Source organism: Bos grunniens, chromosome 4 (assembly GCF_055505025.1).
Source record: "Bos grunniens cultivar Pamir isolate PY7600 chromosome 4, Bosgru_T2T1.0, whole genome shotgun sequence".
NCBI lineage: Eukaryota > Metazoa > Chordata > Mammalia > Artiodactyla > Bovidae > Bos > Bos grunniens.
Window position 1 is genome coordinate 88,390,950 of NC_141168.1, and position 18,534 is coordinate 88,409,483.

Below are 18,534 nucleotides of genomic sequence, written 5' to 3' on the forward strand. Positions count from 1 at the left end.
ATCTTTTCTAAATTAATATTTTACTAATTGAGTCTCTAATGAATCAAACTTCTAACATTTCAAGTAAAAAAAAAAAAAAGACATAAAATAAATTTAAACCAGGCAAGTTTTCCCTACTTGGTTATGAATTTTTTTTCCCCCTGGCTAGCATTCACATGTTTCAAGTAAACACTCATTTGCTTTGTTCTTACTTCATTCTTTCTACATTTAAAAATGTTTACTATATACAAGCTGCTGAAACACATGAAGAGAAACAGTTTGCCATTAGCCTTCTTTGCCCAATGGTGGTTTCTTTGTGTTTTATTACTGCTAAGGCAACAATACAAAAGTATTTTAAAATTTAGTAGGAGTTTTTTACTTTTCTAGAAAAGTGGACTAGAATTATCCCAGTATATATGTATCTAATTCATAATCTAACATTTGGGAGAAGAGGAGCGAAAGAAAAGGAAATGTAATAGTTAATCCAATGTAATCCTAAAGTTCCCAATCTCTTAGGCTTCACTCCATGCCTTTTGCCTCCAGATCCATCTAGAAATCTGAAATTGGTCAAAATAGAGAGATAATTAAATAGAAAAGGTGTTGTGGAACAGACAGGTTAGTTTAAAAGGGGAGAGTTTTATCAGAAATTATTTTTACACATTTTAATAACAGAAATCACAATGTAAAGCTTAAAAAAAGAAGCCTTTCTCTTTCTCCTCACTCCAAGCTCTGTCTCACAACTGGATATACTGTTTCAACATCATTAGCAATCAAAGAAATGCGAATAAAAGCAACAAAGAGATTGGCACCAATCAATAACATGTGGCAGTAGCAAGAGGGGATTGGCATTCTGATACATTGTGAAGGGGTGTAAAATGTCACTGCTCCTTTCTCAGAAATCTCAAAATACATCTGTTCTTTCTTCAAATAATTCTACTTCTATGAATTTTTCCTTAGAAATAATTTTTCCTTTTCAATAAAATATCTAGATTCTAGGGAATTCCCTGGTGGCTCAGTGGTAAAGAGTTTCCCCACCAATGCCAGAGACAAGGGTTTGATCCCTGATCCCACATGCCTTGGAGTAGCTGGGCTTGTGTGCCATAACTATTGAGCCTGTGCGCTAGAGCCTGGGAGTCGCAACTACTGAGCCCATGTGCCGTAACTACTAAAGTACGCGTGCCCTGGAGCCCCTGCTACGCAATAAGAGAAGCCACTGCAATGAAAAGCCCATGCACTGCAACCAGAGAGCAGCCCCTTCTGGCCATAACTGGAGAAAGCCCACACGGCAATGAATACATCTTTTATAAATAAATAAATAAAATTTAAAAATAAAACATCTGGATTCTAGTAGTTTCACAAGAAGAATTTAGGGATTAGGAATTAGGTTTTGTAGGAGTCAGAGCACTAGCATTCCACGACTCACCTTGCGTTGCCTTGCACTGTAGTGACACACTGTGTCCTCTTTGTATTGTTATTATTTTTTCTTGATGTCTCCATTCACCAAAATGTAAATAGTATGAAGGCAGAAATTTTTGTTTAGTAACTGTTCTCTCCATGGTGTCTAAAGCTGAATGTACAAAAGATGCTTCTGTTGATGACATTGGACTTAGGACATAGTCCATTACCAAAGAAATTATCAAGATTCCCTCGCAAATTGGAAAGCCCATGAGGAAAATCTGCTGTCCTGGGATGGGAGGCAGAGGTAGAAAGGACCATTTGGAACACATGTTTAGGTCAGCCCTTAGTTACACTCTCCAGTGGACTTATTTTATGCCAATGGACTGCACCCTGGGGCTCACCTCAGTGAGAATAAGGACTGCTGAGTTGCAGTTCAGGATTGAATCATAGGATGTGAGAGCTGAAAGAAACCCAGGGAGGAAAACTGATTTGCCTGTGGCCAAGCTGGAACCAGAAGCTGATTCTGAACTCCAGCATGCTAACTTCTGAAAGGAAGAGGCTAGTAGATGAAGGGAGCAAATATTATAGCTCAAGTACCTGGAACAGTGCCAAGTACCTAGTAGCCACTCCAAATGGTTGATACATTACTTACTTGCTTTTAAAGAACTCCAGGCATTCATTTTTAAAAATGAAAAACAACAGAAACTAAATAAGCACCTGTGTGTACCACCACAAATATTCACACTGCTTCAAGTTATTTTTTTAATAATAAGAATAAAGTGTTACAGATAAAGTTAAGTCTCATCTTCTTCACTTCCATTTCCCCACAAACATGAATTTGGTGCTTCTCCCAGAATTTGCCATCAGTTCCGTGTTCCACTGGCTTTTCACATCCCAAACCTGTTTTACCACCTGCGTTTGGCATCTCATTTAATGGGATCATCACACACACACCCCCAATTCTCCTAAACTCTGGACTGCATTCACTGCAGGATCTTTCTGCAACAACTATTCCCTTGTCAAATCCTGTTTATGCTACTTCCAAAATACTTTTTGAATCCAACTTCTAGTCTTCATTCTCATTGTTCCTTCCTTCGTCTGAGACCCCAAAAACTTTTGGCTCATTACTGGGACAGACTCCTTACCTGGGTCTCCTGTCTCTAATCCGTCTCTATTCTTTCCATCCTCCATCCTGCCAACTAAAAGTATTTTAGCCTCATCTGCTCTTTGCTGTTTTCCAAACACGCCATAGCCTTTCCATGCTGGGCTTTGCACATACTATTCCATGCCGTGTTTCTAGAATGCCCTTCTTCCACCTTTGCACATGACAAACTCAGACCCACTCTGTAAAACCTACTTTAAACATTAAGATATCTACCCTGACTCTCCCAGATGGTCCTTCCAAAACCCTTCATCCCTTCGTTCATAAATGTCTTTAACATTTACCATGTTTGATTGGATGATATAACCCATTTGAAAAGACTTAGATTTCCAGCTCTTCTGTTTACTAGCAGTGAAGTCCATTAATCTCCTTGAGCCTTTTATTTATCACTTCCTCTCAGTGCTTTTTCCAGCACTGATACAACTGCTGATACGATCCCACAACATTTTGGACTTTCAAATACAAATATATGATATGGATGTGTGCATGTGTGTGTGTGTATGCGTGCGCACGCTCAGTTGCTCAGTTGTGTCCTACTCTTTTGTGACCCCATGGACCATGGCCCGCCAGGCTCCTCTGTCCGTGGGATTTCCCAGACAAGATATACTGGAGTGGGTTGCCACTTCCTAATCCAGGCGATCTTCCCAACCCAGGGATTGAACCCATGTCTCTCGCATCTCCTGCATTCGTAGGCAGGTTCTTTACCACTGCGCCGCCTGGGAAGCCCCATATGATATGGAGGACGTTTACTCTGCTCATCCTCTCTCCTTCTGTCTGAAAGCTCCTAAGGGGTAGGGACTATTCACCTTTCCCCTCCCTGCCCTCGCCCTGCGCCTGGCACTGGAAACCTTGGTGAGCCTCCTTGAGAAGATAGTGAATCACAAGTCTACTGTATGATCCACTGGATAGGTGGGTGACCCGCTGTGTGCAAGCTGCACAGTAAGAAGAAAGTATACTCTTCATTGTGAAGATGAGTACGTGCAGGGCTGGTAGCCTTCAAGTCCCTATCAATTCCTGTCGGCCGTGGGAGAAAAGATAGCCTCGTTGCCTGTCAGCACCCAGGAAACCGAGGGAACAACGTGGGTGCTCAGAGACCCAGCTCTGGAGTGAGCGACAGTTCTGAAATCTGAGGGAAAAGACCTGCCTAAGCCAAAAGGTGGGAATGTGAGCCTGCACCTTCACCCAAAAAACAGGCTCATTGGAAAAACGGTGGAGGAGTTTCCTCCCACAGAGGAGCCTCCTCCTTGAGAGGCCCCTGGCAGGCGGGACTCTGTGATGCCCTTAAACCACAGGCTCCATGCTTCCTGGGATGCCAACAATTCATCCCATTGCCAACCTCAGTACCCACTCCAGGCTGCACTCGTGTCCTTGCAGCATGGAGGGCATGACTAGCAAATGGACAGAAAACATCTGAGCAGCAGGCAACACAGACTCCACACTCTGCGGGCAGGTGGGGTGAAGAAAGACAGAAGTGCCGACCTCTAGGTTTATAAAACAATGAGTCCCTGTCACCCAACTTCTGCTTAAATGGATTTTCCCTCTTCCAATCAGGAGACTACAGAAAGGAGGACAAAGTAACTTTTAAATAGAAATACACAAATGTAGCACTTCTAGAACTAATTTATGAAAGAGGTAATTTTAATCCTAGCCCTTCCCTCTGCAAGGTCTCCCGAAAGCAGAAACAGTACAATGAGAATGGAAATCTGAGGAAATGGGTGAAACTTAAAATGAGGCAGGAATATTGGCCAACAGCTGCAACTGCCCAGTTACTGCCCAGTTGTGGAATGAGCTGCCCTGTGAGGTTGGGAAGGGTAGCTGAGCTGCAGAGAAGTGGTCCCCACCTATTTCACTATAATGAATAACTAAAAATTGTGGCTATGTAGGTATTAGTCATTGAACACATGCATGACAAAAAGCTGCTGTGAACAAAGCAACTCTTTTAAATAAAATTATATTGAATTGTGATATATCCTTTGCAACCAAAAGATCCAGCCATTAGGAAACACAGAAGCATAGTAAATTCATGCATGGAGTAAGCAAAGACTGGACTCGATAAACTTCCTAGTCCCCAAATTGTATGAATTCATCCATTCATTTATTAAACAATGATGTATTAGTTGCAGCATTACGTGTCCCGGAGTCAAATGTGGGTCTATCAGGAAAACCTGCTCAGCCTTTCCCTAGTTTAGCCTGCTCTTTTTCTTCCTCTCTGTTCTCTCTGATGCAGGGTCCTGAGGTACCTCTGGTTTCATCTCCCAAACCAGCACCCCCGACCCCTCCCCAATCCCTGAAGCTAGCTGCAGCTTCCCCCCTTCCTACCTTCCCACAATGCTCCAGGAAACAAGTTCAGGACCCTCTTGACTTTGCTGCTAACAGAACGAACAGGAGGCTCCTCAGTTAACACACCAAGGGTGTATTAAGATCCACAAACTTCAAAGTCCATGTAGTCATGAACACTGGTTAATTTATAATTCCTGATGCCCTCAGGAAGCCGCTTCAGCCATCCATTCTCAGCACCCCAAAGAGAGAGATTATCAAACCATCCTCCCCTTCTGATTCTGTCTTTAAAAAGCAACCAAGGACTTAAAGTCCACACCCAATAGCAGATGTCTCTGTTCTCAAACAGGGACATTTTGCATTTCTGAGAACCTCTCTGATGGGTGACAGTCTTTCCCCTGAGTCTTTACTAGGTAGGAGAGAAGACCTGTAAAATTGCTTTCATTAACTAACTTTAAGGACTTGTTGCCAACAAGCTGGGTCTAACATCACAGAAAATGATAAATTACAGATAATGAGAAACTGCTATTTTGGAATCATTTTCATGAGAATGGAACATCCCACTCATGCCTAAAAACTCGATGAACGTGGGTCGATTCACACTGAGAAGTGGTTTTGCTATCCCTCCTGCGGCTGAAGCAACACTTCAGATAAAGGTGTTTCAGAGACAACTCTCTACATTTACCTCAACTGCACAGTCTAATGAGCAAGGCCCCTGAGTGTGCTGCTCAGCCCTGCTGGTCATTAGATGGTGACACTCTTCAGGGAACCTGAAACAGCATTAATAACAGGACATGTTTCTCCTTTGTTTACACAACCCTTTTGAGTGATTGACCAACAACAGCCCCCGTGAAACTCCACCTGTGGCACTATATGATCACTCAGAGGCTCTGTGGCCCTCCTGACCCCCCAAGAAATCAGACCCCCCCACCCCTGCCCCCTCACAAGACCATGAGTTGTTTTCTTTCAGCCCAAATCTGATTTCTGATGAGCCTCTGATTTCTTTTCTGATCAGATGCCTTGATAATCCAGTACAGATCTGGCTCAGCTTTTCCTTTTTTTTTTTGATCCCAGTTTTATGAGTTGCCTCCCTTTTGTAATTATTATTCCAAGACTTGAATAATTCAGAAGAGCAGATGTGTGTGACCGTTGACGGCTGACCTCCCAGGGACTGGCTCAGAGCAAGCAAGCTCAGGCTCCTCAGCAATGGCCCCCTCCTCTGATTGGATCCCCGCCTTCGAGGGCTTGCAGTCTCACTCCAAGTCACCTTGGCAGAAGGGTGCCCAGAGTGGCACCCATCAGAGGAGCTGAGGGGACACCTCATTGAACCTGAAACTTCACCTTTAAAACAGCGAAACCGACAAAGGTCCATATACTCAAAGCTGTGGTTTTTCCAGTAGTCATGTACAGATGTGAGAGTTAGACCATAAAGAAGGCTGAGCACCAAAGAATTGATGCTTTCTAATGGTGGTGCTCGGAGAAGGCAATGGCAACCCACTCCAGTACTCTTGCCTGGAAAATCCCATGGATGGAGGAGCCTGGTAGGCTGCAGTCCATGAGGTCGCTAAGAGTCGGACACAACTGAGCGACTTCACTTTCACTTTTCACTTTCATGGATTGGAGAAGGAAATGGCAACCCACTCCAGTGTTCTTGCCTGGAGAATCCCAGGGACGGGAGAGCCTGGTGGGCTGCCGTCAATGGGGTCGCACAGAGTCGGACAAGACTGAAGTGACAGCAGCAGCAGCAGCAGCAACAGTGGTGCTGGAGAAGACTCTTGAGAGTCTGTTGGACAGCAAGGAGATCAAACCAGTCAATCCTAAAGGAAATCAACCCTGAATATTCATTGGAAGGACTGATGCTGAAGTTCCAATACTTTGCCACCTGATGCGAAGAGCCTACTCATTGGAAAAGATCCTGAAGCTGGGAAAGATTGAAGGACAGAGGAGAAGAGGACGGCAGAGAATGAGATGGCATCACAGACTCAATGGACATGAATTTGAGCAATCTCTGGGAGACAGTGAAGGACAGGGTAGCCCGGTGTGGTGCAGTCCATGGGGTAACAAGGAGTCGGACATGACTTAGTGACCGAACAGCAACAACAACAACCTTTGGACCACATCTAAAGGGCAGCAGTGATAATACACATTCTTTTCCACTGTTGCAACAGGTCAATCCTCTTATCTCCTAGGTGGCTTCCCAAATTTATGCCACCAAAAAAATTCGGAGAAGTGTAACCAGTGAGTTTAGGAGCACTCCAGGCTGCTCCATTCAGGCTTCTTAAAATGCAGAGGGGCTTCCTTAGTCGCTGGGAGGCCAGTCATTGTGTGAGTGGCTTCTGCGGCTCCTGCATTTCCTTGTGACTCTCTTGGTCATGTTATTTGTTGCTCATGCAGCTGCTGCTGTCAAGACCAAGGTGACAACATCAACTGCACAGCCTTTCAGGGACCAATAACATTTATAGCATTTGCATGGCTCTATCAGTTTCACTTATTTTCACAAACATACTTTTCAGTACCTACTATGTTCCAGGCACTATTCCAGGTGCTGCAGACAGGATCCTTGGCCTGAAGGGGCTTCCTTTCTGGTTTGGGAGATAAATAAACAACAATAAGAGCAGAAGCCAGGCGATTACCATCCCACCTGATAAGTGCTATAAAGGGTATAAAATACAGGCTGCTACGGGAGCATTAGTAGCATCTGACTGGGTGGCTGAGGCCAGGGAAAACTTTCTGTCTTGAAAGTAAACAAACCAACAAAAACCTAAGGTTGAGTAATTGTTGAAGCTAAAATAATGTCTTGAGAGTGGTTTCTCTCTCCTTTTGCATGCATCTGAAACTTTTTACTTTAAAAACAAAACCACAGTAACAGAAACTCTGCTCACTGTTTCTAACTGTGAGTATTATGGTTCTCAATTCTAGACGCTTTTATTAATAGAAAGAAGTCCATTTCAGCCAATGTTGGTTGTCTCTCATTCCCTCAAAATACTTTCAATTTCCTCGTCTTTAGCATTAAATGTATGAAGCATACGAAACTTATGTTTTGTATCTGACCATTCCAATATATTCAGGCTGGTTGCCAGCCTCTTTTTATCATGTCTACAGATTCATTCATGAAGAATTATTTGCACATATGTCTAGTGAGTTATTGTTCTGTTATTTTAATTATGATCCCATATATCTTGAGATTTTATCTGTTGAAATTCTCTAAAACTTAGAGTTCCTGAAGAGAAGGTTTGTATTGCTTCTGCCAGATATGTGGAGCCATTCATTACTCACCGAGGGCCACTTTAAATGAAATGTTTAACTATGAATTTTTTCAGTACCAATACCAATTCTAAAACCACATGAGTACAGGCTTGTGGTTCGGAATTCTCAGAGGGGACTGTTCATTTCATTTCTCACTTCCACCCCTACCACCAGAGTCCTGAGCCAGCTCAGTCAAACATTTCTACTCTCTACCTCAATGAGGTGCATATTTGTCTATTTCACCCAGCGAGGATATCATTCCAGAATTCTGACTTTATGCAAGAAGCGGGTGGAGGGGGTTGTCCTTCCCTCCTGCCTGATCTTCATGTGTTTATCTTTAACCCAAAGAGCAAGTCTTTAAACCCAAGCTCTGGCATCCTAGGGATGCGTGTACACACACACTAAACCCCTAGAAAGAACTCTGGTTTCACTGCTTGATGTCTCCTGTTTTCTCTAGATCTGTGTTTTTGAGATAGATTCTGGTCGTGAAAGCCTCTCCTTACTTTCCTGCCGGCTTGATCATGTTTTTATATCTTATTTATATCTTATTCAATATTTTCAGTCGAGTTATAATGGGAGGAATATCTTTGAGCATTGGGCCCATCTAATGCTGGGAACTGAATCAACAATTGGGATTTTATCTTTTTTAGTCCCCCAAAGGGTCATTTCCATCTGACACTGAAGATCACTCACGACATGGGCACTAGCAGGTAAGCCCTCTCGATCTGGCCTGCCTCAATTTCAGCCCCACTGTTCTGAAGCCTTCGGAAGCAGACCCCTGGCCCTGTACCCTCAGATAGTCCTGACTCCTCTGAAAGTCCTTTGTTATAGGGCCAGTCAGAGGTCTTGGAATCATCTGAAGAGTCACAGGGGTACTGGGTTATTATTGTTCTAACTCTACAAGTTGTGGGTTTTTTCTTTTTTCCCAGAAAGAAAAACTTTCAAGTTGCTAACTGTTAATTCCCATTTCCAAGGATAAAGTTGCCTTAATTGCGTGTGAAAAGGAAGAACTTAAGGAGTACAAATTTTTTATGGCTCTAGGTTTTATTCATTCTTCTTCTTTCCAATACTTTACAAACACTTAGGAAACAACCCTTTTTCCTTTGAAAATCAAGCATCTGTGAAGTCTGAAGGTTTTTTTTTTTTTAAGTTTATCAAGTTTATATACATAATAAAGCAGGGATCCAGCAGATGAACTTGACACTGAGGAAATTAGACCACTTTCTACACTTAGAGATCATTCAAAGTCCAAAACTAAAAGCCAATGTATAACAGGGTACAATTTTTAACTTTTTTCTTTAAACCTACGGAGGTACCACGCAAACAGGATGCTTCTTAAATAATCGAGAAGAATCTTACATAATCTACATCATACCAAGATGCAGCAGTTGTTGTTGTTGTTAATGAGAGGATTTACCCTGCCCTTTGTTTTCTACAAAATAAGATATCTATGATTTCCTAAGAAGGAGGCTTCTGCTGGTAGGGGAGGCTTCCTGACTGAAGCCATGGTGGGAATCTTTGCTTCCTTCTTTTCATTCCCATTGCTCTCTTTAGGGTTCTGAAATAACGTGGTTATGATCAAAGTAAGACCCAAACACCTCTCCCAGGGGAACACATGGTAAAATGTTAAGAGTATCAACAGCTGTGATGGGACAAGCTCATGTTGGGCAAGTCACAGTGGCCTGGACTGACTGTAAGACAATAAATTTAAGCCAATCCCACATTGAAAGGATTCCAGTTGAGAAGCATTCTAAGTCTGTATTCTCTTTCACTGGGCACCCCTGCCTCCACTTTTCTTTCTCTCTGACATGTCCAGGCTCTCGCCGCACAGGCAACGACCGCGAGAAACACACAACACCACGAGCTTGCACCTGCCTGGAAAGCCCACGAGTCTCACGCTGAGAAGCCACACAAAGGCTTTTCCCTTGCTCGAGGACAAAACGGCTTGATCTCTGCTTTACTTTTGTTTCACACTGGGTCTGCTCCCCTCTGCCAGATGACCACATCAAAAGTGATTCCTCTGGGGAAAGCACAGGCAGAACACTCTGACAGAATTCAAAGAAGATCTGTACATCTGAAACTAACACAACATTGTAAACCAACTGAAGTCCAGTATAAAACAGAAATTTTTTAAAAAAAAGAAAAGATACACGCCCCTCCATGTTCATAGCAGCACTATTTACAACAGCCAAGACAGGGAAGCAACCTAAATGCCCACTGACAGGGAAATGTATAAAGACGTGGTCCATATATACAATGGAATGTTATTCAGTCATTAAAAAGAAGGAAATAATGCCTTCTGCAGCAACATGGATGGACCTAGAGATCATCATACTAAGTGAATTAAGTCAAACAAAGACAAATAGCATATGGTATCATTTATATGTGGAATCTAAAACAAATGATACAAATAAACGTATTTACAAAATAGAAACAGACTCACAGACTTCAAAAACAAACTCTGGTTACCAAAGGGAAAGGTTGGGGGAGGGATAAATTAGGAGTTTGAAATTAACTTATATACCCTACTATATAGGGCTTCCCTGGTGGCTCCTACAATGCAGGAGACCTGGGTTTGATGCCTGGGTCAGGCAGAAATCAACAAGTACCTACTATAGAGCACAGGGAACCACACTCAGGATTCTGTAATAACCTAGGTGGGAAAAGAATCCGAAAACGAGTAGGTGGATGTATATGCATACCTGAGTCCCTTTGCTGTACACCTGAAACCACCACAACGCTGTAAGCTGACTACGCGTGTGTGCTAAGTCACTTCAGTCGTGTCCGACTCTGTGCAACCCTATGGACTATAGCCTGTCAGGCTCCTCTGTCCATGGGATTCTCCAACATGAAATAAAAGTTAAATTAAAAAAAAAACCTCATGGGTGGAGGGATGGGATGAATTGGGAGATTGGGATTCACATATACACACTACTATGTATAAAATAGACAACTAATGAGAACCTTCTCTATTGCAGAGGGAACTCAGTGCTTTGTGGTAACCTCAATGGGGGAAATTTTAAAAAAGCGGGAAGTGGGGGTTACGTATATGTATAGCTGATTTGCTTTGCTGTACAGCAAAAACTAACACAACATTGTAAAGCAACTATGCTCCAATAAAAATTAATTTAAAAAAAACCTATACAAAACAAAAAGTTGTTTCTTGGGCTGTGACAGAGTTGAAATGCGGGGTTCTTGAGACATGTTTCTCTGAGGTCCCCTGTCTACATGATGACAACTTGTGTAGAAGCTCCCATGGGTGTGGGTGGTAGCAGTTTTAACTAGACTAAAATTAGTCTATGTGTAGCCATAATCCCCCAGCCATGCTATTAACCCAGTGGCTGACCTTCAGCCTCTTATTCTGTGCTGAAACAAATACCTTAGCTAATGACCTGGAGTTTGTGCTGTTTTAAACAGTAGGAAACCAGCAAGTTAAGAGCAGCCACTTAATGATTATTGATTTCAGTTAGATTTTTTCCAAAAGGTTTTCTGTGTTAGCTTGTAGTGGGAAAAAAAAAAAAAAAGACACAAATATGTGAGGTAGGAAAATAACAAGACAGGATTTAACTAACCGTATACATACTGCAACAGGGCTGCCCAGGTGGCTCAGTGGTAAAGAATCTGCCTGCCAATGCAGAAGACACAGGTTTGATCCCTGGGTCGGGAAGATCCTCTAGAGAAGGAAATGGCAACCCACTCCAGTATTCTTGCTGGGAAATCCTACGGACAGAGGAGCCTGGTGGGCTACAGTCTGTAGGGTTGCCAAGGGTAGGACATGACTGAATGCACAAGCACAGAAAGCACACATACTGCCACAGCATAATGCTGTGCTATGCGTATTTTAAAACATGACTCCAAATTCTTCGATATGTTTCCCATTGAGAGGTGGGATCTGTATCCCCTCCCCTTAAATCTGGATGGGCTTGTGAGTGTTTCAACCAATAAAACATGGCTGAAGTGACACTATGTGACATCCAAAGCTCGGTTAGAAAAGGCTATGCCACTTCCACCTGGCTCTCTTGAATGACTGCTCTTGGGACATTCCCTCACAGAACACAAATTCCGCATGGTGAGAAGTCTGGGGTGCATGGAGGAGCCACACTAACATGCTCTGGTCCACAGTCCCAGCAAACTCAGCCTTCCAGTCATCGCAGTTGGTGGCCCAGACATGTGAGTGGGGAAGCCTCCAGATGATTCCAGCCCCTAGTTCCCACCAAGGCCCCAGACATCATGAAGGAGAAAAAAGCCAACCTTGTAGTGCTCTGTCCAAGTCCCTGTGCCATCGGATCAGTCAACACAATAGCGACTTCACACCACTAAGTCAGAGATGTTTGTTACGCAGCCATAGTAACCGACACCCACTTCACCTCCAAACAAACCATTCAAATTGTGCTAAAGAAGTTCAGCAGAGAGCCCAGCTCATGTGTACTCAAGGAACATTTTGCTGAAACAGAGGAGAAAGCACTTTATGCTGGGTGGGAGAGGAGAAGACAGTGGGAGCCCAAGGCTGGATATGTTTGATTCTAGGTAGAGTGAATAAACCAAATGGCAAATAGGGTGGGGTTCTGGCAGCAAGGAGTAGAGCATGAAGGTGGAAAGGAAGGTGGGGACCAGACTGCAGCACGACTGTACCCCTTTTTCAATCTTGACACAGTGAGGCCCATCATATGTGGGTCATCAACCCAAATGCAGGCCTGAGGTACGAGTTGTGATATCACCTCAGTTCTGCTCCATGCTCATCCCAGGGCAAGGCAGTGATTTAAGGGTTAAACTGAATCCTCATCTGAAGAAAGGCACTTTATTACTTACAGATGATGCGCCTCCCAACCTGCCACCGTAGACAATCTTGGAGGTCACACTGGTGTCTGGTTGTCCCTGTAGGTGATGGGGTGGCGACTGAAGACTCCTTAATACCAGCTCAACAATTCCAAAATTTTCTTTTAAAAGAAAGCCTTGGAAGCACCAAGCAGTATGAGTATGGAGAGACAGACAGACACACAGAGAAAGAATTGGGAAAGCCATTTGGAGAGCATTATTAGTAATCAGGGTCTGAAGTGATAACAGCCTGATGGAAATGGAGTGGAAAAGTGAGAACTTGTTTTTTTAAAAAAAAGTCTCAAAAGTGCATCTTGTTTAAAGGGCCTCATAAGAGCATTCATCATTTAAGGATATTTTTAAGGGCCTCCTCAGGGGATAAGTGGTATGGCTGAGCACATTTCCATTGCTCTCTTCATAACCTCATGGGGTTGCTTACGGGAGACTCAGGCTAGGACTAGAATCAAAACGTCACTGGCTGTAGAGTCAGCTGCACCCTCGGGACATGGTCTGTATTCCCGGGGCTCAAGCCCAACTGGGGAATAGCTAAATAGCAGTATATGGTATAAAGTGAGGAAAGGCAGCAGCGGGCAGCTTGGAAACCCAGCATCTGTACTGAAGCAGACTTTGGTTCTCCAAGCAGAGCCTTCTGCCATGACCCTGTGAGGAGTCGGTTGCTGTGGAGCTTCTAAGGTCACCTCTTGTCAGGGGCTCCTGGGGTGACAGAGGTCAAGACCCCTCACTTTGTAGGTGAGGGGAAGTAAATTTGGGGTATTAGTCACCAACAGTCACTATGAATCCAATCAGAAATATCTTTAAGTTTGAGGGCACTCCAAAATAAATGAATCATGCAACTCAGTGTCAAAAAACCAAATAACTGAATCAAAAAATGGGCAGATCTAAACAGATCTTTCTTCAAAAAAGACATACAAATGGCCCAAAAAACACATGAAAAGATGCTGAACATCACTGATTATTAGAGAAATGCAAATCACAACCCTCCCTAATCCCATGCATCCCTCCACCAATGAGACAAACACCACCCTAAATTTGATGTGTACCATTACCATTCATGTTTCTATTCGTTACTTTATATGTAAGCATAAACAATTTATAGTATTGTTTTAAATGTTTAAAACGTTTACCTAAATATTATCATACTGTGCCAATGGTTTATGGTTGACATATCTCTGTTCTCTTCATTTGCATCTCCCCAGTTACTAGTACGGTTGAACATCTTTTCATCTGTGCATCAACATTTGGATTTCCTGTAGATTGTCTACTCACAAGCCATTGTCAATTTTTTATAATGAGTTGTCTTTATTTTAAATTTTCTTTTTAGAAGTTATTCTACTTCACTTAAAAAACAAGTGAAAGTCAAGTTAGAAAGTTAAGTCGCTCAGTTGTGTCCGACTCTTTGCAACCCTGTGGACTGTAGCCCACCAGGCTCATCCATGGGATTCTCCAGGCAAGAATACTGGAGTGGGTTGCCGTTTCCTTCTCCAGGGTATCTTCCCGACCCACGGATTGAACCCAGGTCTCTCACATTGCAGGCAGACGCTTTAACCTCTTTAACCTCTTGGGCTTTAATCAGGAAGCCCAAGAAAGGCTTCCCTGACCGGGAAACGAACCCGGGCCACGGCGGTGAGAGCGCCGAATCCTAGTAGTATTTCATAAAAAACAATGAAATAATGCCATTTGCAGCAACATGGACGGACCTACGGATTATGATACTAAGTGAAGGAAGTCAGAAAAAGAAAGATGAATGTCATATGATAACACATGTGGAATCTAAAAACATGGCACAAGTGAACTTATTTACAAAACAGAAACAGACTCACAGACATAGAAAATAAACTTACAGCTGTCAAAGGGGAAAGTCAGGCAGTGAGGGATAAATTAGGAGTTTAGGGTTAACATACACACACTACTATATATAAAAAGGATAGTCAACAAGGACCTACTGCACAGCACAGGGAACTCCACTCGATATTCTGTAATAACCTATATGGGAAAAGAGTCTGAAAACGAACAGATACATGTGTACGTTTAGCTGAATCATTTTTCTGTACACCTGAAATTAATGTAGCATTGCAAATCAATTATACACCAATATACTGATAAAATAAAAATGCTTTGAAAGGCGATGCTTGAAAACTACTAAAGAATACATACAGCATGAAGATAGAATATAAAGAAGGGGACCAGGTCAGCTGCACGGAGAGGAGAGGCAGAGCAAGGGGCCAAAGCTCCAAGCCTCTCCTCCCCAGTGACGGCCAGAAAAAAAAAAAAAAAAAGAATATAAAGAAGAAGAATAAAACAAATCCGTCAGCTTAAGCAATGAGTTGCTCTGAGTACTGCTCCACTACCTACCCGCCCTGTTTTTCTTCCCCAGAGGCAACCACTGTGCTGAGGTTCATACAACAATTCTTTTGCCTTCTTTCCCATAGGTTTATTACATAGGTTTTTATGCAGTCCTATATTGCTTAGTTTTCCATGCTTTTGAAAACTTTATGTAAATTGTATCAGATTGCATGTATTCTTTTACAATTTTTTTTTCTGTCAATATTACATTGCAAGTCTTTCCTTTGGGTATTTATAGCTGTGGGTTTATTCGTTTTCACTGATGATTAGCATTCCACTGTACGTCACAACTGCTTCAGCCATTCTACACTGGAGGGACGTTTACGTTGCTCTGAACATTCTTGTCCGCGTTGCCTGGAACACCTGTGGTTTTCTCTGGGGCATTCTACAGCAAAGAGTGAGACTACTGGCCCCTAGCTTTGTGCATCTTCACCTTCACCAGGTAAGGCCAGATTGCTCCCCACTGCACTGGTCCAATTTAAATTCTCAACAGCAAAGTACAAGTGATCCTGGGTTCTCACGTTTGCCAATATTTGATTTTGTCAGATTTTTTTCATTGCCAGTCTTGTGGGTGGGATACCAATCTGTTTGTGTAATGATTTGCATTTCCCTAACAATTCTTTATGTAATCTGGGTACTAATCTTATATCAGTTACATGTATTGCAAATAATCTTCTTTCACTCTGTACCCTTCAATTTTCAATTAACTTTATTGAGGTATATTTCTGCAAAAGGGTTTCCCAGGTGGCTTAGTGGTAAAGAATCCACCTGCAATGGAGAAGACGTGGGTTCAGTCCCTGAGTCAGGAAGATCCCCTAGAGAAGGAAATGGCAACCCACTCCAGTATTGCCTGGGAAATCCCATGGACAGAGAAACCTGATGGGCTACAGTCCATGGGAGCAAAAAAGAGCTGGACTCGACTCAGCGACTAAACAACAACAAATTTCTACAAAATAAACAACCATTTTAAACCTACAATTTGCTATCTGACAAATGGATACAGTTGTCTAACCACTAAAATCATGCCATAAAATGTCTCCCTTGCCCCTCAAATCTCCCTCATGTCCCCAGTCGCTCTCCTTCCCCAACCTCCAGTGTCAGGCAAGCACAGATTTGCTTTCAGTCACTATAGTCATGTCTTTCTTGGGATATCATACAAACAGACTCATTCAGTGTATCTGACTGTTGCATTTAGCATAATATTAGCTTTTGAAAATCATCCATATTCTTCCACCTCTCAACAGTTTATTCCTTATCGTCAAGTAGTATTTCATTGTATGGATACACTACAATTTATCCATTTACCAGTTGACAGAAATTTAGGCAGTTTCTAGTTTGTAGCTATTACAAATAACATTATTATGAACACTTACATAAAAGTCATTGTGTGAACATATGTCTTCATTTCTCTTGGGTAAATACCCAGGAGTAGAAGAGCCATGTGATACGGTATACTGTATATTTAATTTTATAAGGAACCATGCAGCTGTTTTTCAAAAGGCTGAATTGTTTCCCTTCTTGCACTTTCATTAGTGGAGACTGAGAATTCTGTAGGTTTTTAGACAAGAATTTTATGGCATCTTTTTCACACAGTACTTTAAAATTGTGACATAATTTGATATATCAATCATTTTCTTTACAGTTGGTGTTTTGGGGATTTACAAAATCCTTTATCACTTGGTTATTCATATTGTGATTCTATTTGTAATTTCTCTTGCAAGGATTATCAGATTTTTTTTTCTTCAGGAGGGCCTTTTTTGATATTTTCCCATAGAAGTTTATAGGCAATGTACACTTAACTATGATCGATAATACAGTGTGTGTTGTCATTACAGAATAATGTGACATGAGATTGAGGGTAAGAGCTCAAAGTGCTCAGTTTAGAAATGTACGTTTCATGGAACTGAAATTCTCTTAAGAATTCTGTTTTCTCAGTTCAGTTCAGAATGGAGTTCAGGAGTGCTTTGCAACACAGATCAGCATATTTTTTTGATCAAGGACTACATAGTCCATATTTTGGGCTGTGCAGACCAGACCATCTCTGTTCCGACTACTCAACACTGTTGTTGGAGTGCCAAGGCCATTGCTGACAATGCAAGAATGGATGACTGTGGCTGTGTGCCAAGAAAATTTTATTTACGGACACTGAAATTAGAACTTCATACAACTGTTATGTGAAACAAATATCATGTTCTTTTTTTCAAACATTAAAAGATATAAAAACCAGATTTGGTTTGTGTGCCATAGAAAAACAGGCAGAGAGGCAGAGTTGGCCAACCCTGGCTTTAGAACACATCTTCCTGACATCACCACAAGGTGAGTGGCTAACATCACCCTCACCACTTCATGCAGTAGAGCGTGAGAACCTGAGAGCTCATCCAGATTAGTTTTCCTCTCCTCCTCCATTTCACAGAGGAGCTTTTGGTGCCTGACTTCAGGCCATACAGCTTGTGAGTGACAGTGTCAGGCTGGAGCCTGGGTGTCTTGATTTAAGTCCTACCTACCTTCCCCCACTCAGTTCCAAAAATCAAAATTTAAGATTTCATCCACAGCCACAAAGTCCTTCTGCTATTTCTCATCAGCAGTTCATCATTTTTTTTTTCACTTTAAAGGAATTTATTCTAATAAATACCTTAAAATTAAGGATTCAGTAAGCTCAAGTTATACAGAGAATTAAACTTAAATACAAAATACCATTAAGGCATCTACATTCCAAAAGGCCTATGAAGATCTCCAGAGCAAATTTTATTCCAGAATTTTGAGGACAAAAAGGAAAGGCAATTCTGTTGTGAGTAACAAAGGAATCAGATTAGATGAGTCTGCAGATTAGATGAGGCCAATGTGGTGGACTTCAGGATGCGGGGACTTCAGGCCAGAGGGTAGGGCTCTCACTGCAGTAAGAATTCAAACTCTGAGAAAGCAGAGTCCTTGTTTCCTGTTCATGGCTCTCTCGCCTTCAGACCAGAGCCTGGGACATAGTGGCACTTGGTAAATGATGGTTGAAGGATCAAAATCAGGTTGTAAGGGGTGATTCCTGGGAAGCAGTCTCTGAATTTTTAGGTTATCTATTCCAGCAGCTTTTGGACCACTCTGAAAAAACTTGAAATGACTTCCCACCTCCCAAAGGCCCCATTAGAAGGTGGGCACCTTCACCCCTTGGATAGCTATCTTCTCATCGTAGCCTGTCGCATAGATTTGGAGTTATCACACATTCTGGATATAATGAATGCATTTAAAGTATTGCCTTCTAAACTGTTAAACAATTGAAAATTCAACGAGGGCAACCAATGTTT

At 42.3% G+C, this 18,534-nt stretch overlaps 1 protein-coding gene across 1 annotated transcript in view; it reads right to left on the reverse strand.

Annotated features, from left to right (window-relative positions):
• The window catches only part of MALSU1 (mitochondrial assembly of ribosomal large subunit 1), a 32,934-nt gene extending 27,783 nt beyond the window's left edge, over positions 1 to 5,151 (reverse strand). Inside the window, exon 1 of the mRNA XM_086397367.1 lies at positions 4,859 to 5,151. The gene's annotated coding sequence lies outside the window, so the exon portion shown is untranslated. The remainder of the gene's footprint in view (positions 1 to 4,858) is intronic.
• Between the last annotated feature and the right edge of the window lie 13,383 nt (positions 5,152 to 18,534).